The 19,052-nt window shown below is 42.9% G+C and overlaps 2 long non-coding RNA genes across 2 annotated transcripts in view; both read left to right on the forward strand.

Annotated features, from left to right (window-relative positions):
• Nucleotides 1-1,608, forward strand: part of LOC146891891 (uncharacterized) — a 35,293-nt gene extending 33,685 nt beyond the window's left edge. The window contains exon 3 of the long non-coding RNA XR_015005006.2: nt 1,199-1,608. This is a non-coding gene — a long non-coding RNA (uncharacterized LOC146891891). The remainder of the gene's footprint in view (nt 1-1,198) is intronic.
• Nucleotides 1,609-16,075: 14,467 nt separating this feature from the next.
• Nucleotides 16,076-19,052, forward strand: part of LOC125417624 (uncharacterized) — a 39,441-nt gene continuing 36,464 nt past the window's right edge. Inside the window, exons 1-2 of the long non-coding RNA XR_007237183.3 lie at nt 16,076-16,196; nt 16,574-16,642. This is a non-coding gene — a long non-coding RNA (uncharacterized LOC125417624). The remainder of the gene's footprint in view (nt 16,197-16,573; nt 16,643-19,052) is intronic.

The raw sequence follows: 19,052 nt of genomic DNA on the forward strand, positions 1-19,052 counted from the left end.
ATCAACCACATAGAAAGCATTAAAATACACAAACCTACAAGGAACCATTCCCATTCAAACAACCAAAGTAAAGAGAGAGAGAAATCTCTAGGAGGCATCATAGCTAGCTTCAGTTGTCAGTTTGACACACCTGTAGAGAAGGAACCTCAGTTGAAGAACTTCTCTATCAGACTGGCCAGTGGGACATTGTTTTGATTGATGGTTGGTGTGGGAAAGCCCAACCCACTGTGGGCAGTGCTAGCCATAGGCAGGTGGGCCTAAGAAAGACAGGGAGAAAGCCAGCAAGCACCTTTTTCCCATGATCTCTGCTTCAGTTCCTCTTTTGTGTTCCTGGCCTGACTTTCTTCAGAGACAGACTGTGACCTGAGAATTGTAAAATACAGTAAGCTCTTTCTATCCCAGTTGCTTTTGATCATGCTAGGACAGAAGTTGGTATTGATTTTGTGGTGTTGCTGTGATGAACTTGACCATGTTGTTTTGGGTGAGGGTCAATGTGTTTGGATCTTGGGGCTGGAAATGCCACTGAGTGCTCAGAGCTTAATAAGCTCTCTATGGAGTCTTAGAAGATAAGAATATTGAGATGAATGCAAATGATGGAGGCCTGGCTTGTGAAATTTCAGAGAAAAGCAAAGAACCCATCAGGAAAGTTTATGTGGTATATTTAAATTCAGAGTCTGTAGAAGTGAAACCTTTGCTTTAGTGGGAAAATAGATGCTGGTCAGTTGAAACTGAAAAAAAAAAATCAACTGTGATTAATAAGAGATCAGTATCCCTGAGTGACATCTTCTGGGAAGTATTCCCTCAGGGGCACCAGCACACAGAAGCTGTGGTCTACATCTTAGACTGGTATGCTGTGGAAAAGTGATCTTGTACCCTGTCACTTGTATCGTTTTAATAAAACACTGATTGGCCAGTAGCCAGGAGGAAGTATAGGTAGGGCAACCAGGCAGGAAGTAGAGGCAGGACGATGAGAACAGGAGAATTCTGGGAAGAGGAAAGGCGCAGTCTGCAGTTGTCACCCAGACACAAAGGAAGGAAGCAAGATGAGAATGCCTTGCTGATAAAAGGTACCAAGCCATGTGGCTGACACAGGCAAGAATTATGGGTTAATGTAAGATGTAAGAGTTAATAAGAAGCCTGAGCTAATAGGTCAATCAGTTTGTGATTAATGTGGACCTCTGTGTGTTTCTTTGGTCAGAATGGCTATGGGACCGGGCAAGACAGAAAGCTCTGTCGACACTGGCAGCTTGGTCATGTGCAAGAGTCTCTCATATGATCCAGATTTGGATGTCATGAAGAAGTCATGGAAAACCACAGAAACTTAGCTCAACAACTCATGGTTGGAGTCCAGGAAGAAGCCTGGAGAGGCCATTGGTGAAGACTCAGCCTCAGTTGCAGTGGAGACTTGCATCTTCAAGGCGCTGTGACTGTGGGATGTCCACCAAGGATAACAGTGTGGGATGGAACTATCCTGTGCCTAAGAGACAAACTGTGTGCTGTGGATGGCAGAATAAGGGAAGTCTTGTGGAGCCAGAATCATGAATAAGTCCCATATGTTGGACATTGAGCTTTTCACACTGTGGAATATAAATTTTCCTTTGAGTGTAACTGTGCTCTGGTCATTCTCTCTTAGAATAAGAAATATTTAATTTGTTTTTTATATTATAGGACTCAGTTATGAGACTTTGAGCTGTTTTAAAGAGACATTAAATTTTAAGTAATTGAATAAAAAAGACTGTGGGATTACATGAGTTGATAGATGGGTTAATAAAGGGGTGGATGGATGAATAGGAAAAGAGATGGATGGACGGACGGATGGATGGACAGATGGATGGATAAAGGAAAATTGATGGAGGAAATAGTTGGTCAATCCTGTCCTGCTCATATCTCTCCATTTAACCTACTCCTAAGAAGTGACTGGCATCCAAGTAGAATAATTCATTATCAGTTTTCTCAGATATCAAGGTGTACCATCTCAAATCCCTGTAACTTGTCACTAAATTTCAGTTTATTATCTGAAAGAGAAAACTATATGCATTTGAAAAGGTGTAAGCCCAAGACCATTTGCTACAGGATGGTACACACTATCGAGAACTGCAGTGCCCTAGGGTGTCCATCACTAGAGTGCTTCTCATCTCAGTCATGAATTTCAAGGCACTCTATAATACTAAGTAGTCTGAAAGTGGAAATAGGGACTCTCATTTTATCAAACCTGAGAAGGGATCATTTTAAGATGCATTATCTTTTCTTTCTACCAATTTATTTTTCTCCTGCAGCAGATTTATTGTTGACAACAAGAATAAACAAGGCCATTCCTGTACAATGTTATTTAGAAATCCCCTGAGGGAAGCATTCAAGTTCCTTGTTTACAAGTTATGCTTTGCCCATTGCTATATGACACAGTTGAGAGAAGCATTCTGCTACAATATAGTCAAGGTTGTATCTCCTAAAGTTTCCATAACAGTGTGGTCTTAGTGTGTAACCAGATGTGTGTTTAGTACTCATATTTCAGCTTTCCTTGTATTTAAGGCATAGTATAAATTCTCATATATAGTCTTCTGTAACTTTAATATGCTTTCTGTTTCTATTCCAGACCTGTCATTTCTTTTTAAATGATCACCAGCACAGACAGGTTATTTAATGGAAACTAATCTTTTATCTATCAGACTCTGAAAATTCTGACCATTATTCAAGTTTGGGGTCACATATATTTTTAGTTATTTATTAGAACAGCAAACCAATTCTGGGTATGAATATTATATGATGTTACTAATACAATAAGCTACAAAATGATAACTTAAATCAATAACAATTAATTTATTTTCTCATAGTTATGAAGTATAGGAATCTAAAATTGCTATCACCTCAATATACTCAAGAAACCAATGGATAAAAATTTATTAATTAGGGAAACTAATTTTATTTCAAAATTTTGTCTCCTGTTTTTACAAACATATTTTCCATATGTTTAGTCTAGGTGTGTGTGTGTGTGTGTGTGTGTGTGTGTGTGTGTGTGTGTGTGTGTTGCGCTCATATATAACACACCTTGATCAAAGTAATTCAGTAACCTCTTCTATCCCCTTGCCCTTCTTTTTTATTTATTCCCATCCGTCATTGGTCCGCTTTTACTTTGATGTCCTTCCCCACCTAGAGTTTGCATTGGAGGGAGCATGCGATACTGGTCAGTCTGGCATGTTTGGCTTAACAAGATGATCTCCAGTTCCACTTAATTTCCAAAAACTGATCTGGACATTGTTTATTTCTTTGTTTGTTTTTCTTAATGGCTGAATTACACTCCCTTGTGTTTATGCAACCCCATTTTCTTGATCCTTTCCTCCACTGGAGGGCACCTGTGTTGATCATAGCTTGGCTGTTGCCAACAGTGTCCCCATCACAATAACTATGGGAATACAGGTAACACTGACTTCATTTTCTTCAGGTATATCCAGGAGTAGCATAGTGGTGTGGGATATGGATGTGTATATATACATCGTGGATGGTGTGGTAGTTTGAATTTTAGTTTTTTGAAGACCATTCACAGAGACCCCAGCAGCTCACACTCCCACTAGCCAAGTTTAAGGATCCCTGCTGCCCTCCCCTCTTTCAGCATTTGCTGTTTGTTTTCTTGATGATGACCATCCTGACTGGGGTGAGATAGAGTCTCAGTGTCATTTTGATTTGTAGTTCCTCGGTAGCTAAGGATATTAAACATGGTTTGTGTATTAATCGGCCATTTATATGCCTTCTTTTGAGATATATCCATTCACATCATTTTCCCATTGACCAATCAGACTGCTTAGAGGAGGTTGTTGTTTATTCTTGGATGTTAATCTTCTGTTAGATGAATAGCTGGTAAGGGTTTTTCTCTCATCCTGTAGGTTGATTCTTCTGATAACTGTTCCTTTTGCTGAGTAGAACTTTTAAACCTCATGCAATCCCATCAATGTTTGTATATTTTTATGCTGTGTTGTCCCTGTGACACCAAGAGCACATGAAATAGAAAGGGCCCACCTCCCATCAGGCTTGCAGTGACTTAGAACTGACGGACTCTAAACTCCAACTTTCCGGATACTGCTAAGCCACCTTGGTCCACTCTAGTAAACTTTCCCCAGGATCCTTTCTCAATAATTTTATTCCTAGGTGTTAAAAGAAATCTTACGTCTTGGTAATAGATTCTCCTGGGCCATTAACACCCCTCTGCCTGGGCTGATGCTTGTGTGAATGTGCACACAGTGAACACTGCCTGGCCACACTTCATTCCCGTAGACTCTAAGACACTGTTCAATGACAAGAATGTGGAATGCTTATAAAGTAAACCAAACATTAAAATCAATGAAATATATTATATAGAGAGAAGATGTTAAGAAGTGATCAAAAGCAAGTTTGAGAATAGTATGTGCAGTGAAGACTTTAACCCAGTAGGTTAAAGTGTATTCCCACATATATTGTGTCAGGTTAAAACGTATCATTGGATGCGATATCTATCCAGATACTTTCAGCAATCATCTGTCGTTAGTGAGACTGGGGTATTTGGCTTTGTTGGTGTTTTTCTGTATAGTTAGCAATCTTTGCAGTAATGATATAGCATGTTTTAAAATGCAATAAATATTTATAAATGATGTGAGAGATACTATTTATGGATAATTGGGCAAAACAAGCGTTCTATTTCTTTCTTCTCACTCCCTCACTCCTTCTCTTCTTCCCTCTTTCTCTCTCTCTCTCTCTCTCTCTCTCTCTCTCTCAGTGTGTGTGTGTGTGTGTGTGTGTGTGTGTGTGTACTATTTATAAATTTCAAGAGGTTGATAAGGGCATGAAAGTACACTCACACTGTCGATTTCCCTATCACAAAGTGTAGGATCTGAATTTCTCTCTAGGACCCTTGCGGCTCTTGGCAGCCCACTCATCCTCCTCTGTCTAGTGTGTGCCTGACATTTGTGTGTAAAGTTAATATATGAAGCCACCCTGACCAGAACCAAGCATTTCCTCTCCCTGTTTTCCATCACATGGCCCTGTTTTCACTTCCTTCGGAGTCCTAATGACTTTAGAGACTCACCTCAGTTAAGCACATGTGCCTCCTTTGTGGTCCATCTCTTCATGTGAGCAGGATTCTTGACTGTCATGGTAACCACTGTCAGTGTGCATAAGCTAGTTTTCCTTCTTGTAAAAGCAACTGCCAAAATGGGATTGAATGTGAAGGGACAAAATGTCTGAACCCAGTGAAAGGGCAAAAGGAGTGGGAAGGACCAAGGAAGAGCAGACTGTAGGACAGTCTAGAAAGGTCCTCAACTCATAGCCAACTTTGGGGTTTCCCCACTGCAGGAGCAGCTCGGCACCATTCCCTCTGCTGTGTTCAATCCTCTTCTGGGATCCCAGTAGCTCTAGAATCAGACACAAAGTAGCTCACAATTCAAAAAAGTTAAGGACTATTGATATGAAACATTCCCCCAGGGAATATATCCATACTTCATTTTTTAATTAGTTCTTTATACTGAATTTGGTCACAGTATTTTTACTTCAGCCTCCTTTGAACACTGGCATTGAGAAATTGCCTAACAAAACGCCCTTTTCACTTTGAAGATGCTCTCAGGATTCTGATCACTAACGCTTTACAAAGGGAAAGTCGTTCTCCTTAGTTCCAGTACCAAGGAGAATCTCTCTGCTAGACCACACCAGGTTAGATACTTCTCTAATTAACAATGTGGGCCAAAATGAAAGACGTTTGAAATCAAACTTGTGACCCATTTTCTAGTGATTTCAACACATATTTGTTCATGTGTAGCATGAGGGCCGGCTTGTTGGGGTATCTGTTCCCACCTGGTACCCCATAGCTGGCAAGTCCCAGAGAAAATCAACCACACAGAGATCTCTATAAGTTATAAAGCTGATTGGCCCATTAGCTCAGGCTTCTTGTTAATTCTTATAGCTTATATTAACCCATTATTCTGATCTATTTTAGCCGTATGGCTTGGTACCTTTTTCAGCTGTCAGCTCACATGTTGCATCTTGGGTGGTCTGGGCAGGAATGGCGGAGGGAGCTTCCTGCTTCCCAGAATATTCCCAGTCTCTTTGCTCCACCTCTACTTCCTGTCTGGCTTTCCCGCCTATACTGCCTGCCTGCCCAATCAGCGTTTTATTAAAATATGATTGATAGAATATAGACAATTCTCCCACATCATATTTGTGTATGCTATTTCATCAAATATTGATAATAGACCAGCCTTATTTATGCATTGATCCTATTTCCCTACACTTAATTCTCTTGTCCCAAATTATGACATGTTTGTTTTTAACTTTTCTTGTACTACATATATTTTAATAAGGTAGGATATACATTTGAAAATACAGTTGGTTATAAATTAACTGGTGAATGTTTTATTGAATGCTAAGCATGGTGACATCATTGTTTAACCCCAACCTTTAGACAAGTGGTTCTCAATCTTCCTAATGTTGCAACCCTTTAATACAGTTCCTCGTGTTGTGGGGACCCCCACAAAATTATTTTCATTGTTACTTCATAACTATAATTTTGCTACTGTTGTGAATTATAATGTAAATATTTTTGGAGCTAGAAGTTTATCAAAGGAGTCGCAGCCCACAGGTTGAGAATCTCTACTTTAGCTGTTCATCCCATCTACTTTTCTCTGTTCTTTGTTTTCTCCTTGATTGTTCATTGGAGTCCTTAGAACTTTTTATGAGAAAGGTTTACTTAGAGGCCTACTTCAGTAGAGCTTTCAGATGTCACCCATTCATACAGGCCCAATTAATCAACGTTCATAACAAAATATGATGCTCAATTGAGTCCCTCCTTTACTCCACCTCCAACATCCTCCACTTTCATTTTCTACTTCATTTATTTCTAAATTGCTTGTAATTTTACATGTACAGCCCTCTTATCATCGGGGTTTGGGGGAGGGTAAAGATATATAAGGAAATCTGTAGCTGAATTAATGTCTAAGAGACTTTTCAGTCTTTTTCCTCCACACACACACTTTAATGGAGATTTAAAATATGAACTAAGATTAATGTATACAGCAGAGAATGCCAAAGAACAGTTAGAATTTGTCTTCCTAGAGAGCTGAGAATAGAAAATCTCATCACAGACAAAACTTGCTCCGTATACTGATACTCAGTATATATTTAATCAATCAGGAAAATCAAGTCAGAACCAAAATGCTTTAAAAGGCAAGACTGTTTCAGTCAGAAATAGAATGGTTTCCATTACTGGACAACTAAATCGGTTTATTACTGAAGGGTAAGTGTGTTTGGCCACTGAGACATTAAGGAGGAATTCAGAGAATTGAGGTGTGGGTCGTTCAGAATCCATGTGTTATTAGAACGAGCAGACATCTTATTTAGAATGATTGATGGCCCCTGCTGAGATGAGCAAGTGTGGAAAACATATGCCACCTGGTTTTGTGTTTTGGCTGCCAGATGGTGCCTCACCCCACCCCGCCCTGGGCTGCCCTCCCTCCCACCCATGTCAGTCCCCTCCTTGTCCCAATCCCTCTCCATTCCCTGTAATCCACTCTCCACTCTGGCGGGGGGTGTGGAGTGATGTATGAGGCCCAGGTGTATTTTAAATTTTATTGAATAAAACAAAAAGCTTAAATTTAAATGCTTTGTTTTCCAAGGCATATTTTTAATTAATTAATTAATTAATTTGTGTGTGTGTGTATGTGTTTGTGTGTGTGCGTGTGTGTATTTGTGTGTGTGCATGCACTCAGGCATGTGTACATGCGCAAGTGTATGGTCACCCACTTGCCATGGCACATGTGTGGAAGTCAGAGTTGCTTCTGTACTTTTACCATGCAGGTACGAGGATTGAACTTGGGTCATCAGGCTTGGCAGCCTTACTCACTGGGCAACCTTCCTGGCCCTCAGACATATGAGGACATCTGAATGCTCACTACCATATAGTTATCTTACCTACTAGAAGATCATCTTTCTATCTTCAAAGCCAAGACATCTCCTGGAACGTAGTAGTCATGTAGCAAATGCTTGTTGTAGGAATGAATTTTAAAGAGCAAAAACATGATCAACTCATCTGACAACAGGGAATGAAACAAAGTGAACTTGGGGCAGTCAGAGTTCTGTGACCCTGCAGGCCCATCTTAGCCTGGATCCATGGCTTTGAGTGTCTCCCCTCTTCCCATAAGGACAGAGTGACATCAGTGGTGTTGGTCTGGTAAGAGTTGCCCCGCTGGCTTTGTGCCACCACCTGCCTTCCATTCCTAGCACCCGGATCATCATTTAACTGGTCTTAGAGGGCAGGCTTTCTTTGAGGGGCAAACTCTTTTACTTGGAGTCAAATATCCGCTTTTTTCTATGTATAAATTTCTATTTTAAAGCTGGGAGTGATACTGCATGCCTTCCATCCCAGTACTTGGGGAGATGGAGGCCGGAGGATCCAGACTTTAAGATAATCCTTGGCTATATAGTGAATTCAAAGCCAGCCTAAGACATATGATGCACCATCTTAAAAAAAAAAAACTGAATAAATTATGTTTTATTATGAGTTAATGTAAATACATTGTGAAGCAGTAAAGAAAATAGAAATTGAGCTAGGGATGTGGCTGCTTAGCGAGGTAGCTAGTCTCCATCCCAGCACAGAGAAAGAAACATGGATGAAGGGAAGAGAAGACAAAAGCTCCTAAGCCTAACACTCTCTGATACTGATACAACCACTGTTAGAACCTGACAACACAAGCCAGTACATTTGTCCACTGTTACACGGGATTGTATTCAGTACACATACACTTTACTCCTTAAGTTTTTCTCTTTCCTTCCTCCTTCCCTCCCTCCTTCCCTCCTTCCCTCCCTCCCTTCCTCCTCCTCCTTCTCTTCTGTCACTCAGGAAGACAGAAACATTAATTCCATAGAAGTTGTTTAATCTAAGGGCTGGTGTTCTAGTTTTTCTGTTTCTACATGTCATGACCCAAAGACACTTAGAAAAAGAAGGCCCTTGTTTAGCTAATATTTCCAGGTTATGATCCATCTGTTGGGGAATATTATTTTCAGATGTGTTACTTTTGTTTATGTTGCATTTGATTAACTGTAAAGCTGTAATTTTGTTTTGTTGTTTTGTTTTTCGAGACAGAGTTTTTCTCTGTGTAACAGCCCTAGCTGTCCTGGAACGCTCTTGTATACCAGGCTGGTCTTGAACTCACACACTCACAGAGATCCGTTTGCTTTTGCATCCTGAATGCTAGGATTAAAGGCATGAGCCACCACTGCCTGGTGAAGCTGTGATTCCTTGCCTATTTAAAACACCTGATGGTCCTAATAAAGAGATGAACAGCCAATAGTGAGCCAGAAGCAAGGATAGGCAGGGCAAGCAGGCAGTGAGTATAAAAGGAGAAATGAGGAGAAGAACAAGGAGCAAGAAAACAAAGAGAGGAGACATCAGGGGCCAGCCATCCAACTACACAGCCAGCCATAGAAGAAGAAGTAAAGAAAGGTATACAGAAATAGAGAAAGAGAAAAGTCAAGAGGCAAAAGGTAGTTGGGATAATTTAAGAAAAACTGGCAAGAAAGAAGCCAAGCTAAGGCTAGGCACTAATAACTAAGCCTCTGTGTGTAATTTATTGGGGAGCTAGGTAGTGGACCCCTAAAAGATCCAAAAGAGTAAAACATCTCACACAACATTCATCGTTGCGGAAGTCAGGGATCCTTCCCTGACTTCCTTCAAGAGAGGGAAAAAGCTGCTTTACTGGCTCTTATGACACAAGACCACCAACTCGGGGAATAGCACCGCCCACAGTGGGCTAACCTCTGCTATATTAATTTTCAGTTGAGAAAATATCCCACTAACATGCTCACAGGTCAGTCTAATTAATTTCTCTACCGAGACTCCCTCAGAAGAGTTGGGGTAGTCAGAACCAGGAAGTTTGGTAGGGAAGGAGAGAATGGCGGCTTAGACCTCTGGGGAAAGAACAGAGAGGGGGCAATATGGGAGCACCTGTAAAGACAGCCGCATTACCAAGTTCAAAGCCCACCTACAAAGCAGTGCCTCTACTTCCTCCTCTTGCCTTCAACCCACGGAGCCCCCTAAAGGTGGAATCTAACAGGGAGCCAGCAAAGAGATCTGATAGGAAAGGTTCCAGCTCTAGCTCTTCAGAACAAGGTTCCCAGGAGGAAGAGAAAGGATTTTTAAGATGAAAGCAAGTAACTTAGTAGCCAGCCTATATCTTAAGTCTGTGTCTGTCACTGCAAAGCACACATTTCTAATGATGGGGTGTATTTCATAGTGATTTCAAACCTTACTTACTTAGCCATTCCCTGTGTTAGACCTTCACATTCATGCCTGGGCTTTTGCTTTTGGAAATAAACGTGTCTTGAGAATGTTCCACATTTGCCCTCCTGTTCCTTCCTTCCCTCAGGGCAAATTCTCAGAAGGTCAATCCCTGCATCAGAGGGCATGAAAAGTGTCGCGACGCCTCCGATTGCCAAATTGCTTTTCAAACCAATTGTTTCAATTTGTGCTGTCGCCAACAGGACATGAAAATGAAAATGAATTTGTTAAAATTCACCACAGTCCCCAGACCTCTGCAAGATTCCAGACAGTGCATTGAGTCCTCAAAGCTTCCCATCTGACCTGGGAAGCAGCCACACACACACACACACACACACATACACACACACACACACACACTTCTGTGTTCACCACACAGCAATCAGGACAGTGGCTACATTTGGCTAATGTTCTAACCTACAAATTTACAATTTTGGGACATGTTCAAAGTCATTTTTTTTTAAATTCAGGCAACTAGGTTACAAAACGTATTTTATTTTTGGGCAGGAGTTCACTGTGTAGCCAGTTCACTGGCTTCCAACTAGTGATCGTCCTGTCTCTGCCTCCTGTGTTCAGAGACCACAGGTGTGCATCACCACTCCTGGCTGAGGAGACTTCTGTGTTGGCTCTTTAATTTCCCATTTAGCTCATGTGGCTCAGGGACGGACTATTTAAAGGAGTCCTAGTCAGTCTTGGACTAATATCCCCAATTTCTCTAAGTCCATATGAATAGCTTGTATAGGCTGGGAGCTGTTAGCTGGTGATTTTGGGGGGGGGAGAAGCATGATTTAAATATGAAATTCATTTTAACTGTATTTCCAAAAGTACTTGAGATAGAATGAGTAAAGATCTCTGCCTTTTAGTTTATATTCTCTTTATTTTTAAATATTAAGAACTACAACCTTAATATATTTAAGTTTTAAAGATTTTAGTGATCTGAAAATGAAAGATTCTAATCTATGTTCTTGAGTGTGTGAGAGTGCGCAGAGTTTGTATCTGTGGGTTTTTTTCTGTTAGTGTGCATACATGAGAGAGAGTGTATATAGGTATGTGAGTGTGAGAGTGTTTGTATGTGTGATTTTGTGTCTGTTGGTGTGTGTGTGTGTGTGTGCGCGCGCGCATGTGACCAAATTTTGAATCCAGGAACTCTCACAGGTTAGGCATGTACTCTATCACATTCATGTCTCTCTTATCATTTTGAGACAAGGCCTCACTAAGCTGTCCAGGCTGACCTTGAACTCACTCCGTAGCAAACACAGTCCCTGAAACTTCAATGCCCCTGCCTCACACTACTAAGTAACTGAGATTGGACGCAAGCAGGTCCAACCCTCAACCCAGCCATAATGCCTTTGGATAGTGGCTTTCTAAACTAATGCCCTATGTTTGCTGTCCAGAGGAGAAGGAAAGGCATGTGTGTTTGTCAATTATTTTGACATAGGCAAATTTTGTAGAATGTTGTTTATAATAAATAAGCATATATCTTTTTATTCTATAGCTTTATAATGTTATTTGTATGAATAGATTGATTAGATCAGAAAAAGATGTCATCGCTTTATGATTTGAATCAAAAGATTTTCTGCTAGGCAATCGAGATGGCTTATGGGGAAAGGGCCACCAAGCCAGGTAACCAAGCTTGATCATCAGGACCCAGACGGTGGAAGGAAGGACAACCCTCAGCTGCCCTCTGACCCACATGTGCTCCGCTTCTCACTGTTGAGCACCTGTGTGTAACACATAGACACCTATCATTTTAACGTTTCAAGAGACATGTTGTACTTAGAGTCAAACATGGTAGCACATGTACTTGGGAGACTGAGGCAGAAGGATCAGCAGTTCAAGGGCAGTCTGTATTAAGTAGTGACATCTGCCATAGCTTCACATATAACTCTAAGTAAAAATGTATCTGTATTCACAAGCTAGTCCTTGGAGGGCTAAGTTCTGCTAATAAATGACCATTTCCACTTCCTTTAATTAACTTTAATAAGGCAGATTCCATGTAGCAGTTTGTCTCCTCTTTCTTCCCAAATTTATGGCTTCTAATTTCAGTGCCCCTCATATTTATCAAAACCATGAAAAATAATCACACCCTTGTTTTATGGGATTGAGGGTGCCTAGGAAGTTGTTTCGTTGTCTCCTTCTTGGTCCTTTGGGTTGTGAACTGTGGCGTGCTTTTCTTATTGTCTTGGAAGGGTGTAAGGGAGAAGAAAGACCGACAGAAGCGTCCGTCTCTCTGCAGCCTGCACGTGGCCAGCAGACCTTGCCTAGTGTGAGGAGAGTGAGGGCCTGGAATGGGAACCACATTTTATAGCCACTCTGAACTGACAAGTCAGTCAGTAGCAGAGCCCAGGGAGGCAGGAGACACTGCTGCCACCAGCCTTGAGCTTCAGTACTGACAACCTTACTCCTTAATGTGGATAAAACAAAAGATGAGCACTCAGAACCAATCCTGAGGGCCACGTGAAAGGCTATAAGTGCGTGCTTGAGGAGAAGGTGGCGCTGGAAGCAGCAGAAGCGCCTCCATAGGTAGCACCTGGAAAATGTAGCAACTGCCCTGCTGGTCCATGGGGGGGCGCGGTGAGCAAGGAGCAACAGTAAGTCAGAGCAGGGTGACAGAATCCAGGAGAGAACATGAGGGGTTTACAGAGAGGGCACCATCTGGTGGCATCTTTGGAGGTAGAACAGAGGACACCCAATGATACTCTCTGAGAGCAGAACAAAGGCCATGACAGGGTGGGGTGCAAAGAGTCTAATCCACTAAAGACAGTAGAATTGAATACAGTAGTTAATTTGCAGGCTGCTTGAACCTGACATCTTTGGATGGTGTCATGTGAGTCAGACGAGGGAGGTGGGGAAAGGAGAGTCACAGTCCAGGTGGAAAGACAGGCCACACTGTGGAGAGGCTTTGTGTCTGTGTGGGACATGGGTTGCAAGCCACGGGGCAGGTTGATAAGCACGTGACCAGATATGAGTTCAGGCTCTGAAAACAGACTTGGCAGGAGGCTCCTGCGGCCAGTCTGGTCTGCCCACACATCCCTCTGGAGAAAGTGAGCGACCAAGGCCCACTGACTTTTCTGGTTCATTCAGTCAAGTCACACTAAAGGAATAATTGTTCCCGTTCTACCCCTCGCTCTTTTCTCCAGCTGCATCCTGTCCTTTTGTTTCCACCCCATAACTGAAGTTACGCCATACTTCAACAGTGCATCCTGGGAAACCAGCACACCCGGCCTAAAGCTTGCCACCCCTTAAGTGGTTACGATTGATCCTTACTAGCAGCTCATCAGGGAGGTGAAAAGTCAGACACAGTCAGACACGCGTGAACTTAATCCCCAAGTGCTCAGACTATGACCCTGCGAAGTGGCCTTGGGCAAAGTTACAGAAACTTTATCAGGTTCTTTGTCTTCACCCGCTAAGTGGAGACAGTGATGTCTATCCGCAGGCTAGTTCCAGGAAAACAATCCATCTCTTACAGACAAAGGTGTTCACACTCCTGAGATTCAGGCGAGTCTGTGGCAATCACTGCTGCTGTTCACAAGGCAGGGGAGTGGGTGAGGAGGTGAGATAACTCTGCCCCCAGAGAAGAAAGCACTAAGGACAAAGCAAAGATTTCTGGTAGTCAGAAAGCCAACCTGTGTAACTTCAGCTTTGTGTAGCCCGTGGGAGGTATAGCAAAGTGGTCACTTTGCTACGTGGCACTGACCAGTAGAACTCCTGGAGCTTATGCGAATAACTTCATTTTCAAGAAGTTTTGTTCCAAGAAGTATCTTCAGTGGAGGGACTGAGCCCAGAGAGGGGCTGATGTTCTCATTACAGAATTCCCTTCCTCTCAGACTTCAGAAGGTAGGTATCAAGTTGCCCAAGGCATGTCTTTCCCTCAGATAATTAAACAGTATAAACACCGCACCTTAGACGACCTTAGAAAGGCACATGTTAAAAATAATAATAATAAGCTGGTGGGGTCAGCCCCACAGACCTGCTGAAAGTCCCTGGCAGTTCCCGTGCTCCCAGGCTACAGCCTGAAATATTTGCCTCAGTCTATCTTGATGGCTGCTTCCTTTCCCCACCTGTTCCTGATTGTGGAGGCCCTGGCCCTGGCCTTGCTTCCTGCCCCTCTGACCCTGCAGGCAGATACTGTTTCCGTCAAGCTGACCCCAGGTTTCCTTCTGCAGCTCAGCTTCTGAATCTCCCCAGTGCCAGATCCCACACCAGAGGGCCCTTTTAGTTCACCCCGCCTCCAGGAAGGGACCCAAGACCCACAGAATCCTTAATCCTGTAAGATCTGAGTCAGTTTAAAAATAAAAACACTGCAAGACTTGAGCACGTAGGTTTGGTTATCAGTGTGAACAAACGTAAACACTGTGTCACTCCAAAAGGCCGTGTGCACAGAAGGCTTGACCTTCTCTGGGTGCGCACACGCTGGATAGCAGACTTCACTCGTACACAATCAGAGATTAGTAATAGGAAGTAAAGAGTGGCATGTCGGGATAAGCCAGTATTCAGAGGGAAGCCACGGTAGCTAGTTGATTCAGAAGGAGCGGCGGAGTGGTGATTTTGATGTGGGTAACATGGCGATCCAGTCCTGCCCTGTAATGGCTTCCCAAGGCCCTGTGTCCACACACTGGAATACACGGCAGTCTCGCCTCCTGTGCAGATGAGGGAAACAAAGACTGTCCTTTTTTCCTCTTTATAGATGAGGAACGTGAACTGGGGCTGCTCACACTTGTGCAAGGTCACACTCTGTAAATGTTCGGGCTGGGATCTGAGCTTTGGTCATCTAGCCCCCAGCTGCATGCTTCCAACACACACTCTGTCCTGCTTAGTTTTGTTTTGTTTTGCTAACTTCATACAAGCTAGTGTTGCCACAATTAAGAAAATGTCTCCATAAGACTGGCAAGCCAGTGAGATATTTTCTTAATTAGTGGTTGATGTGGGAGGGCCCAACCCACTGTGGGTGGTGCCACCCCTGGGCAAGTGGTTTTAGATGTCTAAGAAAGCCGACTGAGCAAGCCATGAGGAATAAGCCAGGAAGCAGCATTCCTGTCCCTCCATGGTCTCTGCATCAGTTGCTGCCCCAAGTTCCTGCCTTGAGTTCCTGCCCTGCCCTCTCTCAGTCAGAGTTGTACAATGTAACCAACCCTTTTCCCTCCAGTGCTGCTTTTGGTCATGGTGTTTTACCACAGAAACAAAAACCTTAACTAGGAACCCTACATTACACTGCTCCTCAAAAGAAAAATGTCACGCTGACGTCTGCCCACTGTCATAAGTGTTTAAAATAGTTTTAAATTAAAATGTATTTGCTCCATTTCTTTCCTTCCCTTTTTGCCCCCAACACATCTCATGTCCTCTCCCTCCGACCTTTCCCGTGTCCCCCCTTACTTCCTTATGGCCTCTTTTTCTTTGATTATTATTGTTACAGACATGTGCATACATATTTAAATACAACCTGCTGAGTTCATTTACTGTTATTTATATGTATATGACTCTCAGGGCTTATCACTTGGTGTTAGGTAACCAATCAGAAGGTTCACCCCTTAGGAAGACTAATTCTTCCTCTCTCAGGACATCCTTTTACCTGTAGTCCTTTGTCCAGTGATGGGGCCCAGTGCAATTCTCCCCTTCCACATTAGCGTGTCTGTTGGTGCTGTCTTTGTTCAGGTCTCGTTTAGCCAGCCATACTGCTGTAGTATCGTGGGCGTAGCTTTCCTGTCACCTCAGAGGACAAATCTCATGGCAGACTTCCCAGTCCTCTGGCCCTTACGAATTTCCTGCTCCTTCTTCCAAATGTTCCTTGAGCTTCGGTGCAGGAATTACATTGTAGATGCATCCACAGGGGTTGGTACCCAGCATCAGTTACTCTCTGGACTTGGACCGCGAAGGATGAGAGCTACACTCATCTGTGGCTGCAAGGGTAAATATTTGTTTGGCTTTGTGTTTTACATGTCTGCTTGCTGTGTGAGATTTTTCAAGCTGGGAGTGAGTTGGGTGGACAAAAGCAGACACCGCTTCAAAGTGACTTCTGTTTTCAAATGTTGAAAGAACGAAGCAGTGGGAAGTCAGAGGCGCAGGGAAATGAACCAGCGTTTAGTACCAGCAGGCCAGAAACAGCCTGTTATAGTCAGCCTCAATGTCTGGATACCTAACTTAGAGAACCCTAGAGCTACAGAACCTGATCTTCGCCAGAATCCTCAACCACTGCGTTTTCATTTTGCTCAACTTTACAGAGAGGCCACTAACAACAAACTGTCCTGAGAACCTGCCTTGTCTTTTGTTATTTTTGTTTTATAGAAACTACAATGGCTGAAATTTGTTGCTTCTATGGCTATGACCCATCTCCTGCATCCAAATAATCTTGGCGTGAGTACATTTAGACACCCCCACAGCTTCCGGATTATCATTGGGACCCTGCTTACCTAATGAGAAGTACAGATGTGTGATCCTGAGGCAGTCCCAGAAACACTGGCTCTGAAGAGAAAAAGTCAAGAATAATGTACTCTCAAAAATGTTTGGTCAAAACACTTTTACTATTGATCCAAACATACTATATTTTATTAGTATAACGAGAAAAATAATAGTTATGAGAAAAATTTTGTGCTTTTTCTATATGACTATTTCTCAGACAGATTATCGTGGGCCTCACCTACTGCACAGCCCGGCATTCTTTCTTTAATAGGATTGAGACTAGAGTTACAGAAACCAAGCTGGGAACATCCCTTGATCATGTTCACATATGTCACTGCAGTGCAGCAAGGGAATATTCAGGCAAGTGGAGAGAGGGGTCCATTTTTAAGCATCTATATTTTTTTCAACATTTACTTCAAAAACTATGTTGAGTTCATTTGCACACTTTTGAGTCGTGCTTGCTGGGAGGAAATGTTTGCATACTTCACAGGTCATACTGACACATGAGTTTGTTGAGACACCTCCTCTGGGAAGATCTTCTCTGTGGGCTCCAGCTCTGAAGACCATTCCAGACTGAGCAAGCTGACTGAACGAGCACCACTGCAACACTCTGAGAAGTGACCAACCCAATCCAAAGCAAATAACTCCCTTGCCTCCACATTCCTGAGTGGCTAGGCATGCCCTTCCTACTCTTGGATGCCTACAGTTCCTAGTCATAGAGTCAATTATGACGAGTGTGAGCCAACAGACTGAGTATTTCCTTTGTGAGCAGCCCTCTGAAGTGGGAGCAGCACATGCGCCTGTCGTAGCCGGCAGCCTCCTGCGTTCTCGCCCTCTGCTTGTCTTGGTGAATTTTAAACACTTCTCTGTCTTTTCTAGAAGGTGTCATAGAGAAGTGGGTTCACTAAAGACCCCTGAGGGTTGGTGTTCCTGTTATGTGAGTGTGAAATTCCCCCCAGCTTACTCATGCTTTGAAAGCTTGGTTCTGGATTTGTAGAATTATTTTGAAGGTTGTGGAGCTGTTAGAAGGTTGATCCAGGCTGTAGAAGTAGGTCACTAAGAGCAGGCCTTTGCATATTAAGCCTGCCCACAGTTCTGGTTCAGCTTTCCGCTTTCTGGGACACTTCAGCGTGAGGTGTCTGTGCCATATCCTCCCACCACCATGAATGCCACCGCAAGCAGCTGCCCTGCCACCACGCCTTCCTCGCCACAAGACCCTGAAAGACCTCTGGACCAAAATACACCCTCCCTCCATTCAATTGCTTTTGTTGTATATTTTGTCTCAGAGATGAAAGGTAATGAACATAGTCACCTATCTGCAGCACCTGGCAGAACCTAATACACGCAGGTGTTTGAAATTGATGCTGGGATGAATGAAAATAAACAAAAGTCCCATGTGCCTGTTTCCTTACCAAGAGTGTCTGTTTAGCCCCTCACAGTCTCACCTCACCCAGCTCTTTCCCATTCATGGCTTCTCATTTGGCCTTTCCAGATGGCATACCCTCCGCCACTCTCCCACTGTCCAGGACATCCTCCTTCCACGGAGAGCTATTGACTTGATCCTCATTGGCCCCCATCTACCATCTTTCTACCCACATTTCACCCTGAAGAGCGTGCTCTTCAAGACACTTCCTCCTCTGGCACCAGCAGAGACTATGGTACGAACGTGGTCCTCTTAGAAATTTTTCTATCATTTATGTCTTTGTCATTTTTTTTCTGTTCCAAATAAAAAGTAAGTTCTTTAAGGAAGGGCAAAAGACCTTGCCTTTTACTTGTTATGAGTGTGATCTGTTGTCCATTTTCTGTTGCTAATAACAAGATGATACAGACTGGATAAGTTAGAAAGAGAAGAGAATTATTTTGACCTATGGTTGTCATCCAAGATCAGGAACCTCAGAGAAAGCCTTCTTGTTGGCAGCCCTGAGGTGCTATAGGGCCTCACATGGTGAAAATGGGATTGTGTAAAACTTACCAAACTGAGTTTTCAGGAAATCCATCCTGAGATAACTCATCAACTGAATAGACTGATCCATTCATGAAGGTGTAGCCCTGGTCTCCAGCCCACTTATTAAAGTTCCACAGTGGGACTCACCATATTCACACCACAAAAGAGGCTGACTATTAATGTAAGATCTAGAGATGTTTCGAATGCTCATGCAATGACAGAACCTTAGAGATGCTGGAACTGTGCTTAAATATGAAGTGCTGGTCGTTCCGGGAGTCAAGTTGTTACCTTGTTTCTCTAGAGACCTCAACAGGCCTCTGCCTCTTAGAAAAGTGGGATTTAGTGGATTTTGATGTCTTACGTTCTTACGACATTAAGCTATCAAGTATAAACACATTAATTTAGGCAGAGATTGCAAAA

The sequence above is a fragment of the Myodes glareolus genome, chromosome 14, assembly GCF_982192425.1.
Source record: "Myodes glareolus chromosome 14, mMyoGla1.1, whole genome shotgun sequence".
In the NCBI taxonomy this organism is placed as follows: Eukaryota; Metazoa; Chordata; class Mammalia; order Rodentia; family Cricetidae; genus Myodes; species Myodes glareolus.